Source organism: Schistocerca cancellata, chromosome 8 (genome assembly GCF_023864275.1).
Source record: "Schistocerca cancellata isolate TAMUIC-IGC-003103 chromosome 8, iqSchCanc2.1, whole genome shotgun sequence".
NCBI lineage: Eukaryota > Metazoa > Arthropoda > Insecta > Orthoptera > Acrididae > Schistocerca > Schistocerca cancellata.
Window position 1 is genome coordinate 39,533,634 of NC_064633.1, and position 14,201 is coordinate 39,547,834.

General features: G+C 46.2%; 1 protein-coding gene across 2 annotated transcripts in view; it reads right to left on the reverse strand.

The window, feature by feature from the left end:
* The window catches only part of LOC126094491 (phospholipid-transporting ATPase ID), a 530,930-nt gene that overhangs the window by 241,227 nt on the left and 275,502 nt on the right, over positions 1-14,201 (reverse strand). The window lies entirely within an intron of this gene.

A 14,201-nucleotide genomic window follows, 5' to 3' on the forward strand; every position in this document is an offset into this window, starting at 1 on the left:
TTTTGTGGATGTTCCAAATCAAACATTGCACTTCAAATCACGTAACGTCCATAATGTACTTCGGTAATGAGTTCTAGTTACACAGTTTTCATTGAGTAAGTGGTTTATTTTAGCATTTTATTAGATTCATTTTTATTTCAAATTTTGCATTTAATGAAATTTAAAGTTTTATTTCACGACGCTGTTAACATGAGCAACACAAGCAACGGTCAGTTTTCCTTAATTGAATTCGATACCTGAAGTACATGTTACATGAGGAGAAAGTTTACGAAATCAATATGTTCTGCTTTCTCACATACAATTTGTTACAAACGCTTACACAGTATGTTGGTGAAACACGCATACTTCGAGCATCTGGAAAATTATTCTATTGGCAACTACATTAATTTTGAATCTGGTATCCAGACGACAGTGACCAGGCGGCGCTGCCGTCGCCGTCGTCGCCTCAGCTCTAGGAGCGGACCACGCCCCACGCGGCTAGCAGCGCAAGCGCTCGGACCGTCGTCGTTCGGCCACTACCCCGCCTCTTGGTGCGACCTCTGTAGCTGTGTCCCGTCTTACCGGCAAACTTTAACTTACACCGAGACAGACAGATACACCGCTCTCCACTGGTGACGCTGTACCGATTTAACTTCCAAAAAACAACACGGACCTCAGCCGTGTTCCAGCTGCACTCTCGTACTGTTCAGTGTACGCACAAGGGAAACTCCAGATTTAGTGGTGAGATGGGGCAGTGGAGAGCCCGTCAAAAACTGAACACAGGTCAGGCATGAAAACAGGAAGGTGTACCGAACTGCGAAAAAACAAGGAACATAGAAGTAGTGAACGGTCCAAGTCAAGATATGCAACATCGGCGTCGCGGTTATTTGGGCATGGTGTTAGATTGCCAAGCGGGAGATCCGTGTTCAAATCGCTTTCGTGCCCCACTTTTTTTTCCACAAAATTATGAACTGTCCATCCGGTAACTGTGTTTGTGTCGTGGTGTAACATCCGTTTGCAACATCGAAGCGTATGTAAGGGATCTCCAGACGTACATACCTCCTACTTCTTCTACACAAGTACTCCACGTTATGACTCTTGCCTCCCGTTATGAAAGTTTAGCCTCTTGAATTCCTTTGCTGTAACATACAGGGTGGCGCACAAAATGTGTTACCATTTTGTTTCTGAATATAAACTTTATTGTCAATACAATCTGAAAGGAACATATACTACAATAAAGAGCAGCCATCCATGGAGATCTGTTCTAACTCAGCACATGCTCAAGAGTGTCCACCATTTCGTTTCCGAACTTCCTTCAAACGAACACTGAAGTTAGTGATTACCCTACGGCACATGTCTTCCGTAATTTCACTGAAAGCTTGATGAATAAGTCTTCTGAGCTCCATTAAATCACGTGGACGTTTCGGGAAAATTTTTTCCTTTAGGAACCCCCTGTTGGGGGGCCAATTTTGTCCGTCATTGAAGCGACCTGGAAACCTGAGTGCAATGATTCGCAAGTCGAAATGCTCGTGTAAAAACTCCAACACAGTGTTTGCAGTATGTGGCCTTGCTCCATCTTGCATGAACCACTGCGTGTTGAAGGGCAAGGCAGTAGGAAGAAGCTGTGGAATGAAGCTATTGCGAAGCATGCTCAAATAACGCTCGCTGCTCACAGTTTCTTCAAAGAAAAAGGGTCCAATAAGTCCGTGACTGAAAACTGCTGCACACGCTGTAATCCTCTGAGCATAATGTTGTCGTTCAGGAGGCACTTGTGGGTTCTCAGTGGCCCAAAAGCGTACATTTTGTTTGTTAACCACACCGTCTAAATGACCTCGTCTGAAAACCAAACGTTGTTGAGGGTTTCTTCCCTATCCTCCGCCCACTCAGCATACAGTAGTGTCTGCTGCTTGTGTTCTTCAGTGAGGTTCTGTGTACAGGTCATCTTGTATGGGTACATACGGAGGTCACTTTTAAGAATGCGTTGAACGGAGCGTCTGGATATTCCCAGTTGCACTGCTGCCTTTCTACAAGATTTCCCGGGACTTCTCTGTACAGCAACTCGTACCGCTTCAGTATTCTCCAGCGAACAAACAGGCTTAGGCCGAGGTCGCTTCGCTTCCAATACTGTTCCTTCCTGTACAAATTTATCGTACAACCTGTGGATGGTCTTCTTGCAAGGGACCCATCGTGTGTTAAACTGTTGTCGAAAACGCCTCTGAATCATAACAAGGCTTTTCGTTTCATGAAAAGTAACAACTGCCGATTGTTGCTGTGTCGTCAGTCTTCCATTGTCAGCCATTGCTGCTTACAAGTCTCCTAGCGGCAGTATCGTGAATTACACGTCATTTCGTTAACTCATTTGTTTTTCCAAGCTCTGCTGGTACTGCTGTAGAGATCCCAGCGGGATATCCAATGTGCGTCGTAAATTGTGAAAGAAACAATTGGTAACACCCTGTAGTTCACACGTATTTGTTTCATGTTTGAACCAGATTTATGCAGTATCTCACTTGTTAACTTTTTATCACATTTACTTGCGACGGTGATATATTCTTATCACCTGACAGTTTATAATTTTGTGAAAAAAACATGAATGAGGTACGAGGCAGTTTTGAACAAGGATCTCGCGCTTTACAGTCAAACACCGTGACCACGAAACCACGACGCAACGGCTGTCCAGCTTCGCCCAATGTTGCTTGTGTTGAGCCTGGGTCGTTCACTGTTTCTATTTAGCTTCCTTTTTCACGGTTCAGTACACCTCCTTCCTGTTTTCCGCGGGCTATCCACTGGGCACTTTTACTACTAAACCTCATAGGGGTGCGATGAAGAGTTGATGGTGATGGCTGAAAAGGCAGTGCAACCTATTTAAAATGACCACCTCGTGGCGAGAGGGTCGAGAGCTGGTCGTCCAAGCAGCTGGGAGAGGCTTAATAACCCGGAGCTTGTTCCCATGAAGGGAGGGCCAGTGGTGATGCCAAAGTGATACCACCCGCTGACAGACGGCTACACAGAGATCATCGGAGGGAATGGAAGAACTTGCGAGCTGAGGTACGAGGACTGCAGTCCTGGCAGCAGCGTCAGCGGCCTCGTTTCCCGTCAACCGACGTCACCAGGAACCCACGTACACATCACAGTCGCCGTATGTACTGCGTGGCCTGATACTGTGCGGACAAAGACTGAGCAGTGTTCCGAAAAACGTAGGCGCCAATGACGAAGACACACCCAACACCACGACCAGTCCGAGAGCCATCAGTGTACACAAAGGTATTATCGCGAATTTCCGTGCATTGGTCGTGAAAGTAAAGGCGATACAGGGAGGCTAGACTATTGTCCTTAGGAAACGAATGAAGGCCAAGGTGAAAACGGGCCGCTGCACTAAGCCAAGGTGGTGAAGGTTTCACACCCATCGGGGAAGTGGCAGGTAGCGTGAAGTTAAGCTGCCAGAGCAAAAGCCGAAAGCGATCTCCAGGAGGTAACAGAGAAGACGGACGCGCCCCATGCTGGCGATCAAAGGCGTCATCGATGAAGGAGGCATAGGATTAGTGACCATTCATGGCAGACAAACGGCATGAGTATCTGCTGAGGAGAAAGACGCGGTGTTAGGACAGAGGTGGTTCGGCAGATTCTGCATGCAGACTCTCAACCGGGATAGTGTAAAAGACGCCAGTGGCCAAACAGATGCCACGATGGTGGATGGTATTCAGACGGCATTAAGAGGGACGGACGTGCAGATGCATAAACGAAACACCCGTAGTTTAGTTTCGAACGGACAAGGGACCGGTATAATCGGAGGAGGTTGGTTCCATCTGCACCCCAGGAAGTACCATTGAAGACACACAGTACATTGAGGGGCCGCGTACAGCGGGCTGGCAGGTAAGACGCGTGAGAGGACGAAGAGATTTTCCTATCGAGCATGAGCCCCAGGAATTTCGTAGTTTCAACAAACGGAAGAGCAACAGGCCCGAGATGTAAGGACGGAGGAGAACGCCAATTGCACCGCCAGAAATTCATACAAGCGGTTTTGTCAGTGGAGAAAGCAAAGCCAGTGTCGATACCCCATGAGTAAAGGAGATCGAGGCACCGATGAAGACGCCGCTCAATGAGACAAGTCCGTGGAGAACTGCAACTGATGGCAAAATCGTCAACGAAAAGGAAGCCTCAGATGCCCTGGATAAAGGTGTCCGACAAGGCAGAATCCGCACGCACGCTGAAAACTCCCGTCTTTTAAAAATTCCTGAAGGAAACGGAGCAGACGGCCATGGAAGCCCCACTTATAGACAGTACAGAGGATACCAGACCTCCAGTAGGTGTCTTAGGCTTTCTCAAAATTGACAAACACAGCGAATGTCTGGGATTTACGCAGAAAACCATTCATGACACAGGTGGACAAAGTGACGAGATGGTCAGCAGCAGAATAGCGCGCTCGAAATCCACACTGTGCAGTAGTTAGTAAGACTCGAGCCACCACACCAGCTGGTCATGAATCACACGTTCCATCACCCTGCAAACACAGCTGATGAGAGAAATTGGGCGGTAGCTAGAAGGAAGGTGTTTGTCTTTACAAGGCTTACGTATGGGTATGACTGTGGCTTCAAGCCAGTGTTTGGGAAACGTGCCCTCTGACCAGATGGGGTTGTACGTATTAAGCAGAAAGTGATTGCCCACAATAGAAAGGTGCTGAACCATCTGTATGTGAACATCGTCTGCCCCTGGGACAGTGGAGTGGGATGAAGTGAGAGCATGACCCAGCACCCTCATAGTAAAGGGAGCACTCATGATTCTGAGAAGAGAAGGGTACCACCCGAGCCTCCTCTGCTCGTTCCGAAGGAGGAAGACAGGGTGACAGTGGGAGGAACTCGAAAACTCCGCAAAATGGGGGCCCAATGTTTTTGAGATAGCAACAGGATCCACTGTGACATCATCTGCTACTATCAGGCTGAAAATTGAGGAACAGATCTTGGTCCCAGAGAACCGTCGGAGGTTGGCCCACACGACTGAAGAGGGAGTGGAACTGTTAAAAGAACATGTGAATGAAATCCAGCTAGCTTTTTTGATATCCCGAAGAACGGGGCAGCACTGTGCACGCATCTGTTTATAATGAATGCAGTTTGCCATGGTAGGATGATGGTTAAAAACCCAGAGAGCACGCATCCACATGCGATTTAAGTCGCAGCACGCTTCAGTCAACAAAGGGATCGGGACACAGCATGATAAAGAGGAAGTGTGTAGAATGGAATGTTCTGCAGCGGCAAGGATAAAGTTTGTAAGATATTCCACCTGATCATCACAACTGGGGATATATTGTTCGTCGAATGTCCCCAGGGAGGAGTAAAACCTCCAGTCGACCTGACTAAGCTGCTATTTGAGTGTGCACACAGGTGGGGTAGGATTCAGCAAACGGATAGCACACGGGAAATGGTCGCTCGAGTATGTGTCAGAGAGAACGAACCACTAGAGACGATAGGCAGTCTGGGCAGTGCAGGAGAATAGGTCCAAATGGGAATAGGGGTGCGAGGAATCTGAAAGGAACATGGGTGTTCCTTTGTTAAGGCAGAAGAGGTTAACTTGATTAAGGTGGTCAGTCAAGAGGGCATATCTCTGACAGGTTCTGGGACAACCCCAATGGGGATAGAGCATTTTTAAGTCACCGAGAAGCAGAAAGGGGTGAAATAGCTACCCAATAAGTTGAAAGAAGTCTGTCCTGGTGACATCGAATGATGGAGGGATATAAATGGTACAAAGGGAAAAAGTCATGTGAGGAAGGAAAAGGCGAACAGCAACAGCTTGAAGGCAGAGAGTCAGGGACATGGGTTGACTATTAACGTTATCCCGTGTGAGCAACATTACTCCCCTATGAGATGGAATGCCGACCTCGGAGGGGGGGGGGGGGAAGAGGGAGGAGCTCAAAATGGACCCAAAAGAAACGCGAAAGATCAAAGCGATCGTGTGGGCGCTATTTTGTTTCTTGAAAGCAGAAAACAAGTGGACTGCGTTTCTAAAAGCAGCCATAAATCCTCTTTGTGGGATCGAAGGCCGCGAACCTTCCATTGGAGGAGAGTCATGATAAAGAAAAAACGAAGAGGTGTCACCCCGGCGGCTGCAGAGTGCAACCCTGGCAAGACTCGCTGCTACAGGGCACAGAGGCAGGAGAATCCTGCTCCACGAGGTCCACAGAAGCGCCAGCTTTCTTCTGCTGTCGGCCTGTGGAGTCCAGCGCAGAAAAATGGATGGTGTTGTGCACAGGCGACACGGAGGCTGGCCAGGCGAGGGTATCATGTTGCGACACCACTGAAGAGGATTTTCGAGTCGGTGATGGACAAGACCGTTCGCCTCTGACTTCTTCGAGCCTTTCCGGGCAGCAGAGGAAGACTCAGGTGTTGGTTGGCTGAAGGGATGTAGAAAGTCCTCACAGAAGTATTTCTTCTGCCCTTTCGGGGCTGCCAAATGTGCAGCTGGTGACTTCGCCCCGTGAGGCGAGAGTTTGATGGTTTGTTGTACAGCTGGACGAGGAGACAGCAATGCTACCATGACACTGGGCGATTTCACTACCTCAGAACTGAATTTAAGGTCGCATGTCTGCGTGGCCGTGTCCTTCACGGAGCGATATGTAGCAAGAGCAGTACTGTAAGTGGCAGATGGTAGAACGCAGGGTTTGCGACTAACCAGTAACTTGCGAGCGACCAGGTAAGGTACTTTTTCCTTTACCCGGATCTCCTGGACAGCCCACCCATCGAGATAAATAGGACAATATCGAGAGAAAGCGGCATGGTCGCCATTGCAGTTGATGCAGTGGGGAGGAGGAGGCAGACAATAGCCCTTGTGAAAGTCCCTACCAGAGGTTACAAATTTGGTTAGTAAATTCATAGCCTGCTTTGATCTTGGACAGAAGCAGCCCTCTAACTAAGGTGAGAAAAAGAGTGCGTATGGGCACTACGGAGGCATCTAACTTTTTCACCACCCGGTGGACGCCAATGACACTCAGAGAAGTGCGTTTGAACTTCAGCCTCAGACAGACTGTCGTGCATCCTAGTGTAAATAAAACCACAGAAGGAATTCAGAGTTCTATGACCTCCAAAAGCAAAGTGCCATTGCGTATACGAGTGCAGGTTTTCACAAGTCCGGCAACTGCAGCAACATTTCTAAATTAGAAACGGATTTACCATTGCAAAGGACTGACCGTCTTCAGTATGTGAAACCACGAGGGGCCGTGGTGCAGCTGGGAGGGTCTTTCAATCGGGAGCTTCATTTCGTTTACGTTTGGTAGATGTGGACGGCAAAGATGATGATCGGCTCATTGCGAGAAAATCCCAATGACTACCGGCATCTCCGACGTAGGTCTCCTTCCACCTGGGGGCCACACTCAGAGGACTGCTCACCAGCCTTAGGTCGTTATTCACACCTCAGGTCACACCTCCCGAACACGTGACAGAGGGACCAATCGGCAATTTGGGAAGGTAGCAGCTCAGGCAATCAGCACTCCCTAGGCCTGGCCTATACAATTGGGGTATGTCTGAACCCTACCGGTCGACCTGGGGCTGGGAATTACGCATTGCCCAGTCGCCTGTTACGAATCAGACGCCTGAGCGGACGAAGGAGAGAACGTGAAAGAATAAAGGAAAAAGGAACGAAAAACAGTGGTGAGACCGTTCTTCCGTCAGCTACGGACAATGCGGAACTTTCCCAAAAACACCCTAGACATGTTCCCCAAGGGAGGGGAAAAGGAATAGCGAAACGATAGACATGCAGCACGGAATGAAAAAGACGCTGCAAAGGCTGAGGGCTCCATGGTAGCCAAGCACGAACCAGCCAAAAAGCGGCGAGCCCCCTGGGGGGTTAGTTTGAAGTGGTTGTATGTGAAGTGTTACGACGTGTTTTTTCTGCCAGCACTATTATTATGGTTTAATGAACTTATTCAGTTAAGAGAGAAATTTATTGCATTAACGGAAGGACAGAATGTTGAAAATAATCGTATAATGAAGGTTGTTATGAAAATGGGCTGCAGTATTTGCCTCCTAGAAGAACTCGAATCATGTCTCCTGACAACACATTTGCTGCAGTCCTCGTAAGGGACGTTTCTCAAAGCGAACACACCAAACGCGGGGAAAAGTGCTCCCCAGAATATAAAAATTCCAATCCCAAAGAAAGCAGGAGTTGACAGATGTGAAAATTAGCGAACTATCAGTTTAATAAGTCACAGCTGCAAAATACTAACGCGAATTCTTTACAGACGAATGAAAAAAGTGGTAGAAGCCGACCTCGGGGAAGATCAGTTTCGATTCCGTAGAAACACTGGAACACGCGAGGCAATACTGACCCTACGATTCATCTTAGAAAATAGATTAAGGAAAGGCAAACCACGTTTCTAGCATTTGTAGACTTAGAGAAAGCTTTTGACAATGTTGACTGGAATACTCTCTTTCAAATTCTAAAGGTGGCAGGGGTAAAATAGAGGGAGCGAAAGGCTATTTACAATTTGTACAGAAACCAGATGGCAGTTACAAGAATCAAGGCACACAAAAGGGAAGCAGCGGTAGGGAAGGGAGTGAGACAGGGTTGTAGCCTGTCCCCGATGTTATTCAATCTGTATATTGAGCAAGCAGTAAATGAAACAAAAGGAAAATTCGGAGTAGGAATTAAAATCAAATGGAGAAGAAATAAAAAACTTTGAGGATTCGCCGATGATATTGTAATTCTGTCAGAGACAGCAAAGGACTTGGAATAGCAGTTGAACGAAATGGACAGTGTCTTGAAAGGAGGGTATAAGATGAACATCAACAAAAGCAAAACGAGAATAATGGAATGTAGTCGAACTACATCTACATCTACATCTACATCCATACTCCGCAAGCCACCTGACGGTGTGTGGCGGAGGGTACCTTCAGTACCTCTATCGGTTCTTCCTTCTATTCCAGTCTCGTATTGTTCGTGGAAAGAAGGATTGTCGGTATGCCTCTGTGTGGGCTCTAATCTCTCTGATTTTATCCTCATGGTCTCTTCGCGAGATATACGTAGGAGGGAGCAATATACTGCTTGACTCTTCGGTGAAGGTATGTTCTCGAAACTTTGACAAAAGCCCGTACCGAGCTACTGAGCGTCTCTCCTGCAGAGTCTTCCACTGGAGTTTATCTATCATCTCCGTAACGCTTTCGCGATTACTAAATGATCCTGTAACGAAGCGCGCTGCTCTCCGTTGGATCTTCTCTATGTCTTGTATCAACCCTATCTGGTACGGATCCCACACTGCTGAGCAGTATTCAAGCAGTGGGCGAACAAGCGTACTGTAACCTACTTCCTTTGTTTTCGGATTGCATTTCCTTAGGATTCTTCCAATGAATCTCAGTCTGGCATCTGCTTTACCGACAATCAACATTATATGATCATTCCATTTTAAATCACTCCTAATGCGTACTCCCAGATAATTTATGGTATTAACTGCTTCCAGTTGCTGACCTGCTATTTTGTAGCTAAATGATAAAGGATCTATCTTTCTGTGTATTCGCAGCACATTACACTTGTCTACATTGAGATTCAGTTGCCATTCCCTGCACCATGCGTCAATTCGCTGCAGATCCTCCTGCATTTCAGTACAATTTTCCATTGTTACAACCTCTCGATACACCACAGCATCATCTGCAAAAAGCCTCAGTGAACTTCCGATGTCATCCACCAGATCATTTATGTAAATTGTGAATAGCAACGGTCCTATGACACTCCCCTGCGGCACACCTGAAATTACTCTTACTTCGGAAGACTTCTCTCCATTGAGAATAACATGCTGCGTCCTGTTATCTAGGAACTCCTCAATCCAATCACACAATTGGTCTGATAGTCCATATGCTCTTACTTTGTTCAATAAACGACTGTGGGGAACTGTATCGAACGCCTTGCGGAAGTCAAGAAACACGGCATCTACCTGTGAACCCGTGTCTATGGCCCTCTGAGTCTCGTGGACGAATAGCGCGAGCTGGGTTTCACATGACCGTCTTTTTCGAAACCCATGCTGATTCCTACAGAGTAGATTTCTAGTCTCCAGGAAAGTCATTATACTCGAACACAATACGTGTTCCAAAATTCTACAACTGATCGACGTTAGAGATATAGGTCTATAGTTCTGCACATCTGTTCGACGTCCCTTCTTGAAAACGGGGATGACCTGTGCCCTTTTCCAATCCTTTGGAACGCTACGCTCTTCTAGAGACCTACGGTACACCGCTGCAAGAAGGGGGGCAAGTTCCTTCGCGTACTCTGTGTAAAATTGAACTGGTATCCCATCAGGTCCAGAGGCCTTTCCTCTTTTGAGCGATTTTAATTGTTTCTCTATCCCTCTGTCGTCTATTTCGATATCTACCATTTTGTCATCTGTGCGACAATCTAGAGAAGGAACTACAGTGCAATCTTCCTCTGTGAAACAACTTTGGAAAAAGACATTTAGTATCTCGGCCTTTAGTCTGTCATCCTCTGTTTCAGTACCATTTTGGTCACAGAGTGTCTGGACATTTTGTTTTGATCCACCTACCGCTTTGACATAAGACCAAAATTTCTTAGGATTTTCTGCCAAGTCAGTACATAGAATTTTACTTTCGAATTCATTGAACGCCTCTCGCATAGCTCTCTTCACACTACATTTCGCTTCGCGTAATTTTTGTTTGTCTGCAAGGCTTTGGCTATGTTTATGTTTGCTGTGAAGTTCCCTTTGCTTCCGCAGCAGTTTTCTAACTCGGTTGTTGAACCACGGTGGCTCTTTTCCATCTCTTACGATCTTGCTTGGCACATACTCATCTAACGCATATTGTACGATGGTTTTGAACTTTGTCCACTGATCCTCAACACTATCAGTACTTGAGACAAAACTTTTGTGTTGAGCCAACAGGTACTCTGAAATCTGCTTTTTGTCACTTTTTCTAAACAGAAAAATCTTCCTACCCTTTTTAATATTCCTATTTACGGCTGAAATCATCGAAGCCGTAACCGCTTTATGATCACTGATTCCCTGTTCTGCGTTAACTTTTTCAAATAGTTCGGGTCTGTTTGTCACCAGAAGGTCTAATATGTTATCGCCACGAGTCGGTTCTCTGTTTAACTGCTCAAGGTATTTTTCAGATAAAGCACTTAGAAAAATTTCACTGGATTCTTTGTCCCTGCCACCCGTTATGAACGTCTGAGTCTCCCAGTCTATATCCGGCAAATTAAAATCTCCACCCAGAACTATAACATGGTGGGGAAATCTACTCGAAATATTTTCCAAATTATCCTTCAGGTGCTCAGCCACAACAGCTGCTGAGCCAGGGGGCCTATAGAGACATCCAATTACCATGTCTGAGCCTGCTTTAACCGCGACCTTCACCCAAATCATTTCACATTTCGGATCTCCGTCAATTTCCTTCGATACTATTGCACTTCTTACCGCTATAAACACGCCTCCCCCTTCACTGTTCAGCCTGTCTCTGCGGTATACATTCCAATCTGAGTTTAGGATTTCGTTACTGTTTACGTCTGGTTTCAGCCAACTTTCTGTCCCTAGTACTATATGGGCGTTGTGATCGTTTATTAATGAGAGCAGTTCTGGGACCTTTCTATAGACGCTCCTGCAGTTTACTATTAGCACATTAATATTGTTATTCCCTGTTGCATTTTGCCTACTATCTTGCCGCGTCTCAGGAGGCGTCTTGTCGGGCCTAGGGAGGGGATTCTCTAACCTAAAAAGTCTGGTGATGCTGAGGGAATTAGATTAGGAAATGAGACACTTAAAGTAGTAAAGGAGTTTTGCTATTTAGGGAGTAAAATAACCGATGATGGTCGAAGTAGAGAGGATATAAAATGTAGACTGGTGATGACAAGGAAAGCGTTCCTGAAGAAGAAAAATTTGTTTACATAGAGTATTGATTTAAGTGTCCGGAAGTCGTTTCTGAAAGTATTTGTATGGAGTGTAGCCATGTATGGAAGTGAAACATGGACGATAAATAGTTTGGACAAGAAGAGAGTAGAAGCTTTCGAAACGTGGTGCTACAGAAGAATGCTGAAGATTAGGTGGGTAGATCACATAACTAATGAGGTATTGAATAAAATTGGGGAGAAGAGGAGTTTGTGGCACAACTTGACTAGAAGAAGGGATCGGTTGGTAGGACATGTTCTGAGGCATCAAGGGATCACCAATTTAGTATTGGAGGGCAGCGTGGAGGGTAAAAATCGTAGAGGGAGACCAAGAGATGAATACACTAAACAGATTCAGAAGGATGTAGGTTGCAGTAGGTACTTGGAGATCAAGATGCATGCACAGGATAGAGTAGCATGTAGAGCTGCATTAAACCAGTCTCACGATTGAAGACCCCAACAACAACAACAACAACAACGTCACTGCAACCGCAGCGTTTTCTAGTGACAGGTGTCTGCTATCTTTAAACGTCAAATGTGTTAAGCATATTTAATAATTTGCCTTCGCATTCCTTTGGAATGCATTTTACTTTCTCAAAGCCGGCAGGTGTGGCCGTGCGGTTCTAGGCGCTTCAGTCTGGAACCGCGTGACCGCTACGGTCGCAGGTTCGAATCCTGCCTGGTGTATGGATGTGTGTGATGTCCTTAGGTTAGTTATGTTTAAGTAGTTCTAAGTTCTAGGGGACTGATGCTCACAGATGTTAAGTCCCATAGTGCTCAGAGCCATTTTACTTTCTGAAATGAGAAAGAGCGCCTCTCCTCGTCAACGTTTACTGCAACCGTTGTGACTTTTAACATTATACAAAAACTGCTTCTGTTTCACTGTGTATTAAACTATATATTTGCTCTGATATCCTTATGCTAGCCAAGTTGTTCTGTCTATAGTGTGAATTGTTCGAAATGGGGACGGAATTAGCCAGTGACACCGATCACAATCCTACAATTCGTTTGCCCATTTTCCCTGGCGCCCTCACAAAATCGAATAACTCATTCCTGAACGGAGAGCGCTCTTACTTATATAACAGTTAATATTTCAGAATACCCTTCTATTTACCTACTAAGAAAGCACCGTAGTATTTTAGAAAACTTAAAGGTGAATAAAAAATATTTGAAGAAAGCAAATGACTGGCAATCTGCCAGCTTAACCCTGCACATCTCTAACCCCTACACTAGTTAACAGATGTTATTGCGGTCTTTATCTTATCTCACAATGCCGTAAAAGCTGTAATCGCAAATACGTCAATAACTGACATTGATTTATATCAGCTTGTAAAGCAAACAGCAGGTTTTTGATAAATCTTCAATGAGCCAGTGCTGTGAAAGAGCCTTCTTTCATAGAACGCCAGTCACATAATGATGTGACGAAAGTCGTGGGATAGTGATACGCACATATACACTACTGGTCATTAAAATTGCTACACCACGGAGATGACATGCTACAGACGCAAAATTTAACCGACAGAAAGAATATGCCATGATATGCAAATGAATAGTTTTTCAGAACATTCACACAAGGTTGGCGCCGGTGGCGACACCTACAACGTGCCGACATGAGGAAAGTTTCCAACCGATTTCTCATACACAAACAGCAGTTGACCGGCGTTGCCTAGTGAAACGTTGTTGTGATGCCTCGTGTAAGGAGGAGAAATGCGTACCATTGCGTTTCCGACTTTGATAAAGGTAGGATTGTAGCATATCGCGATGGCGGTTTATCGTATCGCGACATTGCTGCTCGCGTTGGTCGAGATCCAATGACTGTTAGCAGAATATTGAATCGGTGGGTTCAGGAGGGTAATACGGAACGCCGTGCTGGATCCCAACGGCCTCGTAACACTAGCAGTCGAGATGACAGGCATCTTATCCGCATGGCTGTAACGGATCGTGCAGCCACGTCTCGATCCCTGAGTTAACTGATGGGGACGTTTGCAAGACAACAACCATCTGCACTAACAGTTCGACGACGTTTGCAGCAGCACGGACTATCAGCTCGGAGACCATTGCTGCGGTTACCCTTGACGCTGCATCACAGACAGGAGCGCCTGCGATGGTGTACTCGACGACGAACCTGGGTGCACGAACGGCAAAACGTAATTTTTTCGGATGAATCCATGTTCTGTTTACAGCATCACGATGGTCGCATCCGTGTTTGGCGACATCGCGGTGAACGCACATTGGAAGCGTGTATTCGTGATCGCCATACTGGCGTATCACCCAGCGTGATGGTATGGGGTGCCATTGGTTACACGTCTCGGTCACCTCTTGTTCGCATTGACGGCACTTTGAAAAGTGGACGT